This window comes from Astyanax mexicanus, chromosome 3 (assembly GCF_023375975.1).
Source record: "Astyanax mexicanus isolate ESR-SI-001 chromosome 3, AstMex3_surface, whole genome shotgun sequence".
Lineage (NCBI taxonomy): Eukaryota > Metazoa > Chordata > Actinopteri > Characiformes > Acestrorhamphidae > Astyanax > Astyanax mexicanus.
The window spans coordinates 11616034-11636507 of NC_064410.1; the positions used below are offsets into that span (position 1 = coordinate 11616034).

The 20474-nt window shown below is 39.2% G+C and overlaps 1 protein-coding gene and 1 long non-coding RNA gene across 2 annotated transcripts in view; one reads left to right on the plus strand and one right to left on the minus strand.

Moving 5' to 3' along the window:
• LOC111197112 (interaptin-like) overlaps positions 1–20474 on the plus strand; it is a 526024-nt gene that overhangs the window by 471053 nt on the left and 34497 nt on the right. The gene's annotated exons all lie outside the window — the stretch shown is intronic.
• LOC125799344 (uncharacterized) lies at positions 8887–10499 on the minus strand. The gene is made up of 3 exons (XR_007438255.1): positions 9393–10499; positions 9237–9316; positions 8887–9092 (listed from the first exon to the last, which is right to left on the minus strand). It is a non-coding gene; the product is annotated as an uncharacterized LOC125799344 (long non-coding RNA).

Genomic DNA, 20474 nt, shown 5'->3' on the forward strand with positions numbered 1-20474 from the left:
GATTTATATGTTCACCATTCATTATTCTTAGCACTAAAGATACAGCTATCATGGGATAATGTCCAAGTCTTTAAGGATGCATGCTCTCAGGAAAAGATACAGCTCTATAGCTTCATCAGCTGTGGTAGGTGAGTGTAAGAAGTTCTCTGCCATTATAAGGCAGCACATGTCAAACACTGTTTCATCACAAGGACACGGTCCTCTCTGTTGGCATTCTTCTTTGCAAGCCTCCACTGCTTCCTGAGGGACCTGTTTCAAGTAATCTTGTCCTCCAAATAGATGAGGCAGGGTGTACATGAGAATCGGACGTCCGCTTGGAGCTATTGCATTCCTGCTCTTTCGGACAACATGGGTATTCCACAACTGTGCAACTTGCTGCAGTTCCTCCTATTGAAAAACAATATGTTACTTACTTACTTGTTACTCACAGTATAATATTGATAGCTTTTTGAAATCCCACGATTTGTCTATTCAACAAACCACAATGCCAAAATCATTAGGCCTACTGGTTATATAAACGTGTATTTTAGATAGGCCCATATTTTCTATTTTCTCTTTCTAAAGCACATTCAATGACAGGCCAATGCAGGCCTTCTTTTAAGTGATGTTATGCTACTTCCTGTAATAGGAAATGATGATGACTATTATGATTATTATGATTATTATTATGATTATTATTATTATTATTATTATTATTATTATTATTATTAAGTTGAACATCAAATCAGCAAAACACACCTGGATGATGGACAGGCAAGTAAACAAGATAAGCTGCTTGTCCAAGAAGTCTCCAGAGAAACAGTCTTTATCCTTAAGTTCCTGAAAACGATTCATCCAGTACTGGGCATGATGACTTCTTAAAAACGCCCACCAGCTTTCAATCCGCTGATTGTGATTACTGGACCCAGCGATATAGCAGTTTCTGATGATGCTGCGATCAGTACTCCATCGTAGGAACCTCTGCATCTCGGCCATTGTGACATTTTCTGTTCCCAGATCTGCGCGAATTCTGGAAGGCGTCCCCATCCTCCTCTCAACTTCCCTTATGAAATAACCAGCGATGATTTTGGGATTGCTGTTTGTTGAATAGGCATGAAGCCATACAATGAGTCTTGAAAATCCATCAATAGCTCCATTTATGCACAACCCAAACGGCTTTAATTTATCATAAGAATCAATGTGCCACATATAATTAGGTCCAGGGTTCATATACACGCGTCGCATCAAGCGATTTCTTCGTCTTCTTTCAACACCAATGGGGTCGAGAAACTTTAGCAAATGTCTCACCGTACTTTGGGTGACAACATATCCAGCTTGGATGCAGTTGAGATGGTGGAACTTGTATCCATGCAGCCTCCCGTGTCCACCCAGTTGATCAATGAGAAATGATGCAACGTCAAGAGGGTCGGATTCATTCTTTCTTCGGTACAACCCCATGCTTTTCAAAATCCTTCAGAGAGTACACATACTGACAACAATACCATCTACAGTGCTCAACAACTGTAGAATGTCACCATGCCTTAAACCAAGCATGAAATAGAACTGAATTAAGTCATGCAGACGAGCCATGTTCCTTCACTGAACCTGGGAATTGTTGAAGTGCTGAATGGCCTAATATCATGAAATAACATGATAAATGTTTAACATGAAATAACGTGATAGTTGCATATCTCAGAATAACTTGATCATTTCTTATCTCAGAATAACGTGAAAGTTGCATATCTCAGAATAACGTGAAAGTTGCATATCAAGAAATAACATGATAGTTCCTTATCTCGGAATAACTTGATAATTTCATATCACGAAATAACGTGATAATTTCTTGTTATAACGTGAAAATACCACATAATGAAATAACATGATAATTCCATATCATGAAATAACGTGATAAGTATCACATTATAACATGGTAAATTTCACGTTATAACATAAAACTTTTCACGTAATTACATGATACTGAGCCAAATATATATTAGGGCTTGGCAGCTCTGAGTTTCCGTAGTTTATGACTGTTAAATTTACAGTTATAAATGTCTGAATGGTTATTAGTGCTGATGCTGTTAAGGAAATAATAGACAATTATAAATTATATAGAATTACAATTCAGCTTAATTCAGTACAACTTATTTATATTACAATTCAGTAATATTATTAATCTATTTATATGTACATAATCATTCCTGGACTGTCCATATAAGATATATTTGTTGTTGAAGTTGTAGTGAAGCTGGTTTGTAAGACCAAAATGATAATACAGCTTATCTATTTTATATTGCAATACAAAACACCTAACCCATTATTGCATTCGATTGGCTAAAACACCCTTAGCACAACCCATCACTGCTCTGTGATTGGCTATAGCACCTTTAGCTCAACCCATCACTGCTCTGTGATTGGCTATAGCACCTTTAGCTCAACCCATCACTGCTCTGTGATTGGCTATATCACCTTTAGCTCAACCCATCACTGCTCTGTGATTGGCTAGAACACATGTAGGCGATACTGACTTTCACGTCTTGATTCTCAGCTTAAGAAATGGAGTCGACAGCAGGTAAGAAACAAACACCTGCAATCTTTCTTTAAAATCAGCTGAACATGATTTACATCGAGCAGCACTTTAAATAATATCAAGTTAAATTGTGAAATTGAATTTAATAAAACTCTGAACTGTAGTTTGATCTACAGTTGATGGAGCTGCAGATCTTGTTTACAATCGAGCGCTCCTCAGATCTGCTGCAGCACTTTCATAATTACACCCATGACTCTATAAAATAGAAATAAAATCTCCAAATAACTCTACCATTCTCCTGAAACTCAGATCAACACAGCATTTATCAGTATATTTAATAAACCTTTTAGCTCCAATATTTTCTATATTTAAAACGATTTAAATGAAACTTATAAGAAACTTAAAATACTAACTACAACAAATCAACCTATAACTAATGTATATGATAAACTTATAACTTAACAATATGTAAACAGAGTTTATCTTAACAAACATAAAACATATTACCTGCATATATCACCTATATTTCCTGTATGAACATTACAACTGCTTCAGAGAAAGAGACAGCAGTGTGTAACGTTATATCAGTGGTGTGCAGTGAGGCCCTTCTAACCCTTCCGAGAAGTGGTGACAATAAATGCATGTAAATAATATAACTTTTTTTATTATTAGGAAGTATATATTATAGTTATTGTAAGTGTAAGGATTTATTTTATAAATTAACTAAAAAAAAAAAACGGCAACTAATTCAAAGCATTAGTCTGTGTTTTTTAGTTGCTACAGGACTCCTCTCTGACTAACAGCGTATTTTTAAACAATCAAAGCTTTTTAAAATGGTTTCTGTCCACGTGTCTGCGTGACCCTTCTCCTGATTTTGGGATGAGTGTAGTAATGAATCTATTAGCAAAGTCGAAAGACATTCTAACCAATCAGATTCATGATTTTCATTCCGGGGGCGTGGCCATAGTGGGGGGGTACGGGTGGCCAGTGGTGGTTGCAGAAGGGTACCCACTATATTCACTGCACGCCACTGCGTTATATGTACATGCAGAGAACTGGATAATAACTGAGATCATTTTTATGGTTGTGTTTTATGGTTGCAGTTAGAGTATCAAAGTCTAAGATGGACTGAAAACTACTGAAAAGTGGCAAAGATCGATTTACACCCACAAAACTAATCAAATTAATATGCGATAAGTAGCTGCGTTTTATTGATAAGTGACAAATCAAACTGAGAATTTCTTAACTCTATGCAACTATGAATTATAATTCACATAAGTGGTGGATATGAATTAAATGGAGCTCATGAAGACCCCCACATTTCTGTCTTGTGTTCAAAACCCTCTTGTTATTTATTATCACTGTGGGTGTTTTCTATATCAATATTTCGCTGCTGCACCGGACATTCTAACACAAAGTAAACAAACGTGCACACACAATAGGCTTGTTCGACTTAACCCGGCGCTGCGCAGTCCGATCACCGCCTGGCTCGGTATGGTGCATGCTGGTTAGTTTTTTTGTCCGACTTGCGTCTGCGCCTTCATCACGTGACGATGACTTCCGGCGTTATAGTCCCGCGAGTGAAATCTGCCTGCAGCCGTCTGACCCAGGCGCTGCAGTTGCTTCCCACCATAGACTGTGTATAGCTGGACAGAGCATCGTCTCTCAAAAGTGAAGCCACCACAGGTCGGGCGCCCCCTGCTGTTCGGCTGCAGAAAGCTGTGTAACTCCACCCATCCCCATAGGTTTCAATGGCAAAACAGACAACTTTCAATCACGTTTTTTTCTAATATGCTGTAATTCTACCTCCATTATTTAAATGCAGCAGCTAGTGTAACCTCTGATTATATTGTCAAAGTTTTATATTCTCACAGAACTCGTTTTTTAAAACGTTATTCAGCTCTATTCAAAACAGGTATGGTTATTGTAAAAGGGCTGGTTATGGGCGGGACCAATAACAGACCGTCAGCTCCGCTCCGCTTCGCTCTGCAGTCTGTGACCGCGAGGCAGCCCTCAGGGGCGGGGTTATTTAAATGAGTAGGCGGTCTCTCCACAGCCTTTCTCCCTCCTCTGGTCTCTACTGCGCAGACTCTGGTCTCAGAATCGCCAAAATGGCGGAAGATTTTGGCTTCATTTTCATTGAATGAATGGGAACGGCGACACGGCGTCCATCTTTATATACAGTCTATGCTTCCCACCAACTGCGGGAGCCTAGAGCCGCCCTGATGACGACAGAGCTTAATCCCCATTGGTTAGAAGATCCACCGACACCTATCACGTGTGAATCTTTTTATTTTAAAATATATATCTCCTCTAAAACCCCTTAAAAAACACAGTATTTACACTGTCATATCTAGTAGCAAGACAGTTCATTTTCATGCAGTATTCAAAAATATTTATTTGTTCATAATCTGCATTTTATATCATATTAAAGCTCAACTGCTATCATTTTTACTGTTTTATAAAGCGCCCTGAACTGCTGTTATTAATTATCTTTAAACCTACATAACTATTATACTGAGATCTACTTTTCTTGTCTTCTATTGTTTTTGTGTTGTGAAATGCGCTAAACAATTAAAGCTGTGTAAATGAGCATGATGTATTTATTTCCAAGAACAAAGGACAGAAAAGCTGGTCTGCAAATAAAAATTTAATCCCATTATTAATTTAGTACTACACAATACATCTGTAACATGACAGTATGTTTTGTGAATATTTATAACAAGTTTTTTATCTCAATTTAATAACACTCATGTTATCTCTCTTTCACTTTTGCGATTTTATTCACACCAGAAGTAAACAAACAGCGCATTCATCGCGAGATCCTGTGTTGTTCACGTGGGCTGCAGGTGGAGACTGTCCGACCTGACTTCTCCGCTCCTCCACCCCGCCCACCTGCACGCGGCTGCTCTCGCTGACCAGCAAGGCGAGGCGCAGCCGCATCTCGAACAAGCCTATCGGCTCTCACTAAAAACCAGGGGTTTCGTGCATGACGTATTTTGGGGGGCGGAGTTGTGGGAAGGCTGTTGTCGTAAGGGGAGGGACTTGAATAGGGTCAAGGAGCATGCGCAGAGAGGAACCCGCACAATTCAAAAGGCCGGTGTGAATCTGCTGCCGAAAAAAGAAACCGCTGGAGCAAGAAAGGTACAGTATAAGCTTTAAAACACATTGTTTGTGAAATAAAAAATGCACGTAACAAATACAATTATTAAAATCTAGGAAGAACAGTGTTTATTTATGTTGCTGTGTAATATCTGAGGCTCAATTCCATTTATTTATCACTGTAAAGCTCCAAAACGCCCCAAAGTTAGCTTTGCTGAACAATATTATTGAATGTACAGCAGTGTTGGGGCATCTGAATCTTAAATTACACCTAATTTAGTTTGATTGAGGTGACCATATCTGTTTAGTATCTTGCTTACATACCTGGTTGGTCTGGGGGGATTTCATGTCAGTGTAGTTTAATCTGATTTATATATATCTGGTGTCCAAATACCTGGATGTTGTGGCGGGTATTTCATGTTAGTTTAGTTTAATCTGATTTCTATATATCTGGTGTCCAAATACCTGGATGTTGTGGCGGGTATTTCATGTCAGTGTAGTTTAATCTGATTTCTATATATCTGGTGTCCAAATACCTGGTTGGTCTGGTGGGTATTTCATGTGCAGGATATGTATCTTATATCGTTTTCATGTTCATGCACTCTATAGTGCTAATAACTTTATTCATATACCTCAATAGCCTGTGTTACTCTTTGTACTGGTCCTGATATTCAGGGTACATTTACTCTGTTAGTTGTAAAATCTGTGTATTTTGTTTAAAACTGTGATTTTGTATATATTTTTTCTATATTTATTTACTATGATTTTTCCCCAAATAAGTCATAAATCTTGTTATTGTTGATTTTCTTTGTGATAAATAAATGTATATATTTTTTTCTAGGTGGCGATCGTGTGAACAGTCAATCATGAAGATCCATCAGAACTTCTTCTGTACTGTCAAGAACACACTCAAGTGCCTTCTTGTCTTTTAGAGAAAAGTTGGTAAAATGTCCATGCAGTTTTTCCTCTTAATTCTGATACCAGCTCCACAGTAACCGAATACTAGTCTTTATTGCAAGTGAAAAACTTGCTGCATCGTAAACCTTAGACTGCAATGTACAGGGCCATCTCACAAAGTTACTTTATTTCAGTAATTCAGTTAAAAATGTGAAACTTGTATATTATAAAGATATATTACACACAAAGTGATCTATATTTTAAGCGTGTGAAATGAAAACCCAAAAATCAGTGAATCAGAAAATTAGAATATTATATAAGACCAATTGGTACTTTCTGCAGTGTGGGCAGTGTGCCAAGTCCTGCTGGAAAATGAAATCTGCATCTCCATAAAAGTTGTCAGCAGAGGGAAGCATGAAGTGCTGTAAGATTTTGGGGGGAAACAAAACTGCACTGACTTTAGACTTGATAATAAAACACAGTGGATCAACACCAGCAGATGACAGACATGTCTCTCCAAACCATCACTGATCATCAGTAAATTTTACATTTAATTTGGAAATCAAGGGAGAGGAGTCTGGAGGAAGAGTGGAGAGACACACAGTCCAAACTACTTGAGGTCTAGTGTGAAGTTTCCACAATCAGTGATGGTTTGGAGAGACATGTCTGTCATCTGCTGGTGTTGATCCACTGTGTTTTATCCAATGTGTTTTTATTATGTTTTATAAGTCTAAAGTCAGTGCAGTTTTGTTTTCCCACAAAATCTTACAGCACTTCATGCTTCCCTCTGCTGACAGCTTTTATGAAGATGAAGATTTCATTTTCCAGCAGGACTTGGCACACTGCCCACACTGCAGAAAGTACCAATTGGTTTTAAATAATATTCAAATTTTCTGATACACTGATTTTTGGGTTTTCATTGGCTGTAAGCTTCATAATCATCAACAATAAAATAAATAAACGCTTAAAATAGATCACTCTGTGTTTAATACATCTATATAATATATGAGTTTCACATTTTTAACCGAATTACTAAAATAAAGTAACTTTTCAAAGATATTACAATTTTTTGAGGTGGCCCTGTACACTCTATAGCAAACTTAAAGCTCACCTTCCGCGAAAATCCGATTTTTCTTGTTTTTTGTGGAATACAGTAGGTCTCTCCGAGTTGAATGTGTACACCTGCACATTAAACTGTTTTGCAGCCCCCATTGTCTGCAGGAGCTAAGCAAAGAAATCCCCCCTCCCCCCCTCCGAAAAACGGGTGAATTTTGAATTATCTTTCTGCCTACGTAGGCAGAAACTCACAGACCAGCCCACCTTGGCTCGAGAAACTCCCAGAGGCGGAGCTGAAGCGACGCAACATCACCGCTCATCAGTTAGGAGGTGGGAGGCAGTGAGCGGCAGAGCGGTGGAGGGGCGTCGCAGTGCTCCTAGCCAATCAGAGGAGAGATATTTGCATGCTGTTTGCATGTATGAATATTCATGAGCAAAGCTGGAATCCGGTCATTTTGGACACACCCCTAAAACAGTCCATTAAAAAAGAGCTATACAGAGACACCTGAGCACTTTTTTTTTACAAAAACGGCTCACATGTCATTCATTCATACTAGAGACCACAACTAGACATTTTAAAATGAAAGAAAAAACGACGGAAGGTGACCTTTAAAGTAATATTTTTTGTACACAGTACTTTTGATGTTTGATAGTGCACATGTAAAATGTTTAAAATAAAGTGTCTTTTTCTTTTAACTGGGTGAATAAATTGACTATTTTTGCATAAGAGGTTGATTATCGTTGGTTAATATTTATATTGTGTAATATAGTAGAAAATAATGCAACATTCAATTTGAGACCACATTAGCCAAAATTTATTTATTTATTTTTTTTATTGGATATACTTTTATTGTTTTATATAATTATTTTTTCATGCAATAACTCTTTACACTGGGACTACAGTTATCCTGAGTCAGAACATAGTTTGCCTCTGTGTCAGATGTATGGGATTTAATACAATCTAGATATACGGCATGAAAACAATGTTAACAATAAAAGTATGTTTATGAGCATATTGTTTCTAAACTCAAATAGCAAATGTATTAAATTCTGAAGTATACAAAAAGAGAACATTATATTGACCTGAATGTAGTTTCGTTGCGGAACATATTTTCCAGCTTTTTCTATCTAAAAAGGGCACAAAGTTCATTTACATTCTTTAGTCTCAGCAAGTGAGGGTTAGCATGTGCTGTGTCAAAGTAAATAGTTGAATTGGCAAACTGTAATTGATGGAAACTATAAAAGGTATTGTCTTTAAAAAAATAAACAACCTCAGGTGACAAAGTCTACAATAAAGTTATAACATACATTTTTAAGGTGTGTTCTTTTTTTAACATAAAATGAAAAAGAAGTCTGATTAGAGTTGTTGGAAAACAGTGGTAGCAATGACATTTAAAAGCAGGGTCAGCGGATGAGTTAGTTGGTAGGGGCTGTCTATCTTGCACAAAGGGCAAAGGAACTCCTCATCTTCAGGTGAGTTTCCGACACATGAATGGTGGAACCACTTGTTGCATCAGTCACAGGCAATCTAAAAAATCAAGCAATAATTAAAACAATTAATAACATGTCAGATTTTAAATGTATGTTTTCTGACCTTATTTTTGCATTTAAAATCTGTGATAACCAAATAACTCAAAATATATACAGAAACCAAAATGATCTTCATTTGTACCCATTTAGAAGCAGTAGCAGTGTCCACAGAATCCTGTGTAGTGGCTTCCCCATAGAGTCTGCAGACATCAGACAAATCTTCTGCAAAACAAAACATTTTTGCACACTTCAAATATAAAGTTCTTACTAATTACTTGTAAGAGTAACATGACTGTACCTGATTCCTGTAGACGTTTTACTGCAATCTCCTTTCTTGAGTTCTTTGACTGCATCTTCTGTGCTTGAAAAATGGAAATTCTGATCTTCCAGCATGCCTTCTGCAGTGGTTAAGAAACCTATTTCTTTAAATTGGTATGGGGGGCATACTTATATTTTTAGATTATCAAACAAACTTTAATATCAGACAAAGCTAACCTAAACAAAGACAAATGCTTTTTAAATTATGACCTCGATCAGTATAAAAAAAAGGTTACAAAGTAATTTCTGACGGTTTGGAAATTTAGCAAACTACAGTGAATTATTCATAAATCAAACATGGAACAGTGGTGAACCATTGACAGAGTGACCAGTTGACACAACTTATTCCAAAAGGGCATGGACAACTCATCAACTTTTGCTTAAACATGCTAAATCTATGGTCATGGCAAAAAATGTTGCTGTCCTTTCTCTTTGAAAACGTAAAAATCACACAACTAAACTCTTACCACAAAGTGAAAGACGTCATAGTTGCCCACTTATGGCTCTCCAGAACAGTGTCAAGATCATATTGGTTTGACACAAATCCCGATAAGTGGGTATTGCTCATTGTGAGGAACGTAAACAAAATAATAATAAAAAATAAATAGAATTGAAACGTGATGTAAAATATTATATACAAACTCTCTAATTCACATTCCAAAAAACACCAACACCTGAAAGAGGCAATGATCAAAACCAAAGGCTTTGTATATCACCATGCAGATGGTAGTCATCATGACTCAAACATGTGTTGGGGTTGTGTCGTGTTGTCATAGAAAGTTGTGACACTGATGTGAAACATCAGAAAATGTGGGTCTATAAAGTATTAAAAAGATTTAACTCTTACCCAAATCAACACCGCTTTGTTCGGCCATTAAGGAAATGCTTAATTTTAGGGAAGAAATAAAAATGAATAGAAAACATATACACAATATTTTATAATAGATATAATATATTACAAAATAGTACACAAACAAATTAACATCATATCAGTTAATACCGATGCAGGTATTTGGATACCAGATATATATAAATCAGATTAAACTACACTGACATGAAATCCCCCCAGACCAACCAGGTATGTAAGCAAGATACTAAACAGATATGGTCACATCAATCAAACTAAATTAGGTGTAATTTAAGATTCAGATGCCCCAACACTGCTGTACATTCAATAATATTGTTCAGCAAAGCTAACTTTGGGGCGTTTTGGAGCTTTACATTGATAAATAAATGGAATTGTGCCTTAGATATTACACAGCAACATAAATAAACACTGTTCTTCCTAGATTTTAATAATTGTATTCATTACGTGCATTTTTAATTTCACAACCAATGTGTTTTAAAGCTTATACTGTACCTTTCTTGCTCCAGCGGTTTCTTTTTTCGGCAGCAGATTCACACCGGCCTTTTGAATTGTGCGGGTTCCTCTCTGCGCATGCTCCTTGACCCTATTCAAGTCCCTCCCCTTACGACAACAGCCTTCCCACAACTCCGCCCCCCAAAATACGTCATGCACGAAACCCCTGGTTTTTAGTGAGAGCCCACATTCATCAGTGAATATTGATGGTTCTCCATTCTACAAAGCGTGACGGCGTGGATCCCATTCTCATGGACTGCGCCAGCAATAGCATCAGGAATTTGTGTGCGTTAGACACGGGGTCTCGCCCGTGTACACGTGGTGCAGGGGTGTGTGCATGTCTAAACTCCTCACCTACGACTCATACGGTTGGTATGTCCCTGTAGTGTGCATTCTTGAAAATTAGAAATCCTTTCAACTAAGCAAAATAAAAAAGTAAAATAAAGTTTCCTCTATCCAATTTATTATCCATCCTTTATTCCAGCATCCCACGTTGGCTTTATCCCCCCTCAAATTTACAAGTATATACTAGTATTTATATTGCCACCACTAATATAAATATGATTGCATTGTACATTTCTTACATTTGTTCTTTTATTAACATTTAAATATGCACTATTAAAGTGTAAGCTGAATGATTTGTTTTGTAGGTATTTCTGTTTTAATTTTTATTTTTCAGTTTGTTTCATTTGATTTAAATATAATGTAGACATATGGGTTATTTCTGTAAGCTTGTGTTTTTTTGTATATATAAGATTAATATAAGATATATATAAGATATATATAAGATTTGGGAACTTCTGTTTTTGTTTGAAATTATTTAAATGGCAAAAATTACTTTATTAAATTGTTAGAATTTAATTGAGATTATAAAATTATTGCACTGTATTTAATTTTTACTTTCAATAATGATTTTGAATATTTCTTGAATGTTTAATAAATGAACACCACAGCTTTGCACCAGTTAACAACTTGTCTGTTGCTCTTCCTGCTGGTTTGAAGTTTGTGCTGTGTCCAGGTTCTCCTGGATTAATGACTGGTAAAAATTGGGGGCTTTGTCCGGGAAACTGCTGTCCTTGCGGTTAGTGTGTCTGCACAAAAGTGTTGACCACAGTGTGAGAATGATCTACAGAGCAGAAGACAGGCTTTAAGAAGAGATGGCACCATCAGAACCATGGCAGGTACTCTTATGAAAGATCCACAAGACGTTTCCACTTCATCCACTGGCATCATCTTTTGACAGTAATGATAATCTAGAACAGGCTTTCTGAACCTTAGCTGTACTTTATTTATTTTTAATTTAATTTAATTACATTAAAGTGACATTAAAGTTATTGAGCCTAAAAGATACATGTAAGGTCTGTCTACTTACTTCTCAGGCTACAGTAAGTGAACTGTTGGCCACAAAAACAACTACCCAGCTTAATCAGATCAACCCAGTCTTTACAAGTTTGCCTTTGAACATAAGATTTAACCCCCTCTACTGAAACAACTAATGCAGTTACTGAAGACTGTTAATGTAAACAGTTAAAAGAGATTTAGGGGAAAAAAGGAGATCAAATACTTAGTTGAATGTGATACCAAAACATTTACAGACTCTGTTACAGACCTACTGCGAGAGTGAGTTACTAAGTTAAAAGAATGTGGAATCAAATTGAGGCCTAAGAAGTGAAACTTGAAGTGACTTTCAGGAGTTTTATCGTTATTTTGTGCAAGATTTTCTTTGTTTGTTTGTCTTGTGCAAAACTTTACGTAATACATCCACACCTAAGCCAACTAAAGGCCACACTTCTGAACAGCTGCCCTCTATAAGTGAAGTAGTATCATAAGCACAGTGCTGTTGTGAAAGGTTTGTTGATAAGTTAACAAATACCCCTTTTTTTGCTTAAGCAGATTTTAACCTTCCATTTGTCTTGCATACTGATGGTTATGGATCTAAGACTAAAATAAAAAAATACCATCTGCATTCTGGTGAGCAGGTGTGTTCAGCTCTGCTGTGGGCAATATGTGACAAATTCAGAGATTATTTTTACTAACTGCACGCAGTTTAATGTGTATACCGTCACTTAAGTCCTTTTTATGGCCAAACTCAATGTACTAGATAGAGGATTTGGCTGATTTTCATTTTGACATTGAATATTGTCCTTATTCGCATACATTCTTTCTCGATTTTTTTACCCATTTAATAATAAAATTGATTAATATACAGAAACATTCCCTCCAGAAGTCCTCGCTACAATATGGAAAGGAAATAAAGCATGGGTGCTTTATTTTATTTACATGGGTGGCTGCTTTGAAACTGGCCTCTTCAAAATCGCAAGTACATTCTTACTCACATCCCATGACATGAGGGAGGCACAGCAGAAGGATTTGGCAATTGATGTATAATGTATGAGTACTGACAGCTTTGCTGCAAATGTTAAAGGGGACATGGGTCAACTTGTCAATGCTTAGACCATGAGACAAGTTCTGCTCACTGTATAAAACTGTTCTGCATGGTTGCTATCCCAGAAGGAAGCTTCTTCTAAAGCTGATGCACAAGAAAGACTAAGAGTTCAAAAGCGTGAGTTACTGGAAGCATGTCCTGTGGTCTGATGAGACAGAGATAAACTTGTGTGAGTGGTGTATTCACTCTTGTGACACGATGTATGTTCATGTTCACAGCAGTTCAGTGTACAAGGAAAAATGGATACTGGGCTTGAGTGAATAATACTGAAGGAAATGCTGAGTTGTGCTTTCCTACAGTGCAGTGTATTTTTCTACTGTATGATCTCAGGTGGAAAATGTGCCCAGTTCCTATTTTTAAATAGACCTCCACTAAAGAAATTGTATGATGTTCTCCTGAGAGAAAAGATCTTTATTATAATTAAGATCAAAACTTTTTTTAATTTTTCAGCAATTTTCTTACCTATTATGACCAGTCTTTTATCTAACCTTGTTTATTTGGGTTCTCTTTAACATTTTCTGCACAGTTTTTATGTTTTATTCTCTATTAATTGTGTTGAGAAGATAATGGTTTGAATGTGATGTAGTCTATTAGACCACTGTTCTGTTTCTGTTTCAGAGGGAAATGAGACGTCTGTAGGGCAGGATGGCTGATCTGAGCTTCAGTAAGTTCTGTTAGAATAGAGGGCTAAACACCACTTACACCTGGACATACAGGTTAAAACAGAACTTAGAAGATATAAAAATCAAATAACAGGAATAAAGACCAAAATCTATACTCTGACATTAAACATCATTTTAACCGTTTTAGACTGCAGTGATTCCAGACTTAATTTAAACTTAACAAGTTCAGAGCCTGACCCAGCCCGTCCCTTAAACTGTCATTATGAGTCTGATTAAGTGGAGTGTTAAAACTGACCATTTTAATTACAATTCTGATCCAAGGCTACGCTGCTGTTTATCCTTTACTGTTTTTATTAGGAATAAAGACTTTATCTCAGTCTGTCCAGGCTGATCCAGATATACCTGCTTTGTGTGATTTGTGTCATTGGAGGCCATCCTCTCTCAGTTATGTACTCTGTCTTAAGATTTGTACGTTTTGGGTTTCTGAAATCTTAAAGTTTTACTAGTAGCCAGACCCAGTTCTTATCATATAATCATATAATATCTGAAATTGAGCTATTGAAGCTCCCCTCAACTCAGCAGAAGCTGATTTCCTTTAGTTTAATTACTGCTAAAAAAACGTGCTTCTGGAATTTCTGTAAACATGCATTTAGATTTGTACTGAAGAATTTACTTAAATGATATGTAAGGATCTGAAACCTCTTATGATTATTCCTCAAAGGAGACCAAGGTTAAGCCAGGTTGAGCATTTACAGGAAGGTTGTGGGTTGATTATGTTTATTTTTTCTGTGTTTTACTTGGGGTATTATTACTGTTTGCTACTACTGCACTCTTACATGTGCTAATATCTGCTTCAACATTCAACATTAATAATCTAAATAGCAACAATTAATTTAGTTCACAAGTTTATCAATGAATCGTCTCCACCTTTCACCAGCCACCACTGGGTCACATTGCTCATAAGAGGCATTCAGTAAAATCAACCATTACCACAGACCCAACATTTGCATCTCTTACAACATTCACAACGTCTCATGTTACGCTCTGGATTCCACAAACCTGCCAAATCTGCTGTACTCAGAGCCATGTTCCATCTGCCTTCTTCACACCTTCCACTGACATCCACATTCTGAATGCTGGCACCTTAAACTTTCATCAAATTACGAAAAACAGACCTGCTCAACAAAACCACACCCACAAATCACATCCCCTCATGACCCTCTTGCTATCTCTGAAACAGTATCAAGCATCACGAACCGCTGGTTCCATTTTCACATTTGCCACGTCCTCTTACTTAGTGTTTTTCATTCAACCTCTGAGGCCTCTTATTGTCCACTAGTCTATGGGCCCTATTGTACACCCTGCGAAAGGCGTGTTGTGATGCTCGTTGCTATCTTACACCCCACCAACAGTCTATTTTCACACCCTGTTATGCTCTGTTAAAATTTCTATGTGAATTTAGTCAATGTTGTGGTCATTGGCTCCCTCTTGTGGTTGTTTTTAAACTACAGTTATTTTCCCTTTTTTTGTAAACTCTGATGCCATTGGTTATAAAGAGTCAGGTGATTTTGGTAGGTCAGCCATTTTGTTTGCTGTAAAAGACCAGTGTCATGCCGTGGTCTCTGCTGTTAGGTTTCATCTTTGTTTGTGCCTTGGACATCATTGCTTGTAAGTTTATTTTCTTTCTATTATCTTGCTACAGATTATTTAGCACTATGGGAGAGCAATGATTGTATTTATTTTCATATACCTTAAACAGTGTTTGATTAAGTACTTTCTTTGTATGTTTCAGTTTTACAAAAATACGTTATGAATGAAGACAAGACAACAGTAAAGACAGTCAACTTTACTCCAGCTTCTGTCATTTCTTAACTTGTTCGCTACCTGTTGATTTGTGTATTGACACACACTGAGAGCAGGATAGTAAAAAAGCAATCTCAGCAGGCACTACAAGGTCGCAAAAATTACAAGGGAATGATCAAGACTCTTCAGGCTTTACTTTCTTCCTCTTCCTAAGACCTAGCAGCTGGCTACACCTACATAATGTCTCTCAGGGATACTGAAAGAGAAAACCCTCCAGTTTCTGGTGATGTCGACACAGTAAAAGACCATATACAAGAAAGGCTGTCAGAACACTCTGTCTCATCACGTAGGTCCACATCCTCTTCATCCAGCATTGCGGCTGCTGCTGCTCATGCTAAGGTAGAGGCTGCCCGTGCCCGTGCTGCCTTTGCTCAAAGAGAATCCAAACTAAAGTTGGAGGGAGCACATATTGCTGCCAATCTCAAGATTGAAGAGGCTCGCATAGCTGCTGATTTATCAGAACTCCAACATGAAAAGGAATTAGCAGCTGCCCTAGCAGAAGCTCAAGTTTTTGATGAAACTATGCAAACACGTTCTAGAGAAGGAAGCAAGAGGGATCTTACTGATGTGGTGAAAGTTGCTACTCAGCGAACCCAGGATTATGTGGAATATCACTCCCAGTTGCACCTCACTGATGAGAAGCCACCAGTCCTTGAACCTTATACACCATCTTTGTTGCCTCATATTAACCCTATTGCACCATCAAACAAAAGCTACAACACGAACCAACCCATCATACAGGGACACAGTAGAGCCACTTATTGTGGTAAGGAAGAGGTTTGCATAGAGCAGCAACTTGAGTGCTCAATGCCGGTACCCAATCAACAACCCAAAAGGGGCAGCAATGATCCTTTGGCACAGGAGAATAGAAGACCTGCTCTAGGAGTTAATCGCCCTTACCCTACTTCGTCACCTGGCTTCTTAACCAACAGAAACACATCACAGATGCCTGCTGATGACAGAATAGGGATGGGTGACATAACGAGGTATTTGATGCGGCGTGAGCTTGTGCACTCTGGTCTTACTAAGTTCAATGACCAGCCTGAAAGTTACTGGGCGTGGAAGTCCTCTTTTCACAACGCAACTGAAGGGCTGCACTTAACTGCCAGTGAGGAGCTTGACCTCTTAATAAAGTGGTTAGGGAACCAGTCTTCAGATCATGTCATGAGGATCCGTGCTTTGTATTCCACCGACCCTACAGTAGGTGTGCAGAAAGCTTGGGAACGCTTGGAGGAGTGTTACGGCTCTCCTGAGGTAATAGAAAAGGCTCTCCTTGAGAGGGTGGAGAACTTTCCTAACATCAGTCAGAAGGATCCCGTGAAACTGAGAGAACTGGGAGATTTGCTGAAAGAGCTAGAGGCTGCCAAAAGTCAAGGTTACCTGCCTGGACTTTCTTATCTGGACACTGCCAGGGGTGTAAACCCAATCGTCGAAAAAATGCCATTTGGGCTGCAAGAAAAATGGCTAGCTCAGGGCTCTCTGTACAAGGAGCAGTATCATGTCTCATTCCCCCCTTTTGCCTTTTTCACAGACTTTGTTTGCAATGAAGCACGCAGGCGAAACGACCCTAGCTTTGTTCTTTCAACAGCCCCTAGAGGTCAATCAAGCAGCCTCTATAGGTCCGTAACAAGTCAGTCTAGGTCCATGTATTCAGACAAGAGACCAGGAAATGGTAAAGGGAATGTTTTCACTCACAAAACAGATGTGTCATCACATCACCTGGCTCATCAGTCAGACAGGTCAACAGTCATGCTGGATGACATTGCAAAACAATGCCCAATCCACAAGAAACCCCATCCTTTGAAAAAATGCAGAGGCTTTCGAAGTAAACCACTTGAGGAGCGCAAGTCATTTCTAAAGGAGAACAATATTTGCTTCAAGTGTTGCTCCTCCACCAGCCACTTCGCAAAAACCTGTAAAGTGGCCTTGAAATGCATTGAATGCGGGAGTGATGGTCATATTACAGCTTTGCACCCTGGACCTCCTCCATGGAACAGGCAAGACCCCTCCATAGAGCATGGCGGGGAGTGCGAAGGAGAAGTCTCTCAAGTAGCAGTCACCTCTAAATGCACCAAGGTCTGTGGTGATGGGAGGACCTCTCGGTCTTGTTCGAAAATTTGCTTGGTGAAGGTCTACCCAAAAGAGAATCCAGAAAGGGCAAGAAAGGTGTACGTCGTTTTAGACGACCAAAGTAATAGGTCACTGGCCAAGTCGGATTTCTTTGATCTCTTCCAGATTACTGGGTCAGAATCACCATACACACTCCGTACCTGTGCAGGTCGCGCTGAAGCAAGTGGGAGAAGGGCCTCTGGGTTCTTGGCTGAGTCACTGGATGGAACAACAAGTGTGATGCTTCCCACAATGATTGAATGTAATCACATTCCAGATAATAGGTCAGAGATTCCTACTTCAGAAGCTGCGCAGCAGCACACTCATCTGAAGTCCATCGCTCACAAAATACCACAACTGCATCCAGAGGCCCAAATTCTCCTCCTTTTGGGACGTGATATCTTGGAGGTACACAAAGTCAGGGAGCAAAGAAATGGACCACGTAATGCTCCATATGCTCAGAGACTGGATCTTGGATGGGTCATTGTGGGAGATGTCTGCCTGAGTTCATCTCACAGGCCAGTAGATGTGACCAGCTTCCACACCAGTGTGCTTGAGAATGGACGCCCAACTCTCCTTACTCCATGCCCTAATCACATACACATCAAAGAACAGTTTGGAACTCAAAAGCAGTCCAACCTTTTGCTCTTTAGTCCACAGCCTGTCACACCAATCTTCAATGAACATAATCTTGGGAAGACAATCTTCGAGAAGACACAAGATGATGAGAAGGTGGGTCTATCCATTGAAGATAAAATGTTCCTGGAATTTATGAGCAAGGAAATGTACATGGATGATGCCAACAACTGGGTGGCACCTCTCCCATTTCGCATTCCTCGACGTAAGCTTCCGAATAATAGGGAATATGCCCATCAACGACTTGTCTCTCTTTTGCGCACTTTTGAACGCAAGCCAAAGATGAAAGAGCACTTTGTGACCTACATGCAAAAGATCTTCGACTGTGACCAAGCTGAGATGGCTCCTCCATTGGCTGAGAGAGAAGAATTCTGGTACTTACCTTTCTTCGGTGTGTACCACCCTCGAAAACCACAACAAATAAGAGTCGTCTTTGACTCAAGTGCCCAGCATCGTGGCATGTCTTTAAACGATGTATTACTCACTGGCCCGGACCTAAATAACAGCCTGCTCGGAGTCTTGCTGCGATTCCGACGAGAAGCTGTGGCCATTATTGCTGACATCGAGCAAATGTTTCACAGTTTTGTTGTCAAAGAGGAACACCGGAACTTTTTAAGGTTCCTGTGGTTTGACAAAAATGATCCCAGCAAGGACATTGTTGAGTACAGGATGAAGGTTCATGTATTTGGCAACAGTCCATCTCCGGCAGTAGCTATATATGGCCTTCAGCGTGCAGCACAGCATGGAGAGGCTGAGTATGGTGAGGACACTAAGCACTTTGTAGAACGCAACTTCTATGTGGACGATGGCCTTGTGTCATTGCCTTCAGCAACTGAGGCCGTAGACCTGCTGAAAAGGACACAAGATATGCTAGCTGTTTCAAACTTGAGACTCCACAAGATCGCATCAAACTGTCCCAGCGTTCTGGAAGCCTTCCCTTCAGAAGACCACGCCAAAGGTCTTCAGGACCTGGACTTTGATGATGTTTCCACCTTCATACAACGCAGCTTAGGGCTTTGTTGGAATCTCAAGCGTGACGTCTTTACATTCAACGTGGCAGACACAGAGAGACCTTTCACAAGAAGAGGAGTCCTAGCTACAGTAAACAGCCTGTTCGACCCTCTCGGACTAATTGCACCTGTCACTATACAAGGGAAGTGTATTCTGCGGGACCTCATGAGCTGTAAGGCCCTTGACTGGGACAGTCCTCTTCCAGAGGAGCGAGAGGCCGAATGGAGAATGTGGAAAGACTCCTTACAACATCTGAGAGAGTTTGAAACGCCTAGACCATATGCTACTACTTCTATCTCTGCTGCTCAAAGAAAAGAACTCCACATCTTTTCTGATGCATCTGTGAAGGCTATCGCAGCAGTGGCATACCTCAAGGTTACTACCAGTGAAGGGAAGTGCTACGTTGGATTTGTATTTGGAAAGGCCAAGTTGGCACCCCCTGCAGCACATACTGTTCCAAGACTGGAGCTTGGAGCTGCTGTATTGGCAGTGGAAGTGGCTTGGTTAGTACAGAATGAGTTGGACATTACCTTGGATGCTTTGCAGTTCTACACAGATAGCAAGGTTGTTCTTGGGTATATACACAACCAAACCAGGCGCTTTCATGTGTATGTCTGCCACAGAGTGCAATACATCAGAAGATTCAGTAAACCAGAGCAGTGGCATTACATCTGTACCACTCAGAACCCAGCAGACCATGCTACCCGATCGGTACCTGCAGCCCAACTTAACAGCACAACTTGGCTTACAGGACCCCATTTCCTGTCCATACCTGGAGGACAATTCACCACAGAGGAGGAAACATATGACCTCATTGAACCCAATTTGGATCCAGAAGTGCGTTCTCATGTCACCACCCTCTCAGTACCTTCATCTACCTTTGGGGCCCATCATTTTGAGCGATTTTCCTCTTGGAAGTCGTTGGTTCGAGCCATTGCCTTTCTGAAGCACATCATCAGGTCTAAGAAAACTGTGACAACGGACAACACATGTCGTGGATGGCATGTATGCACA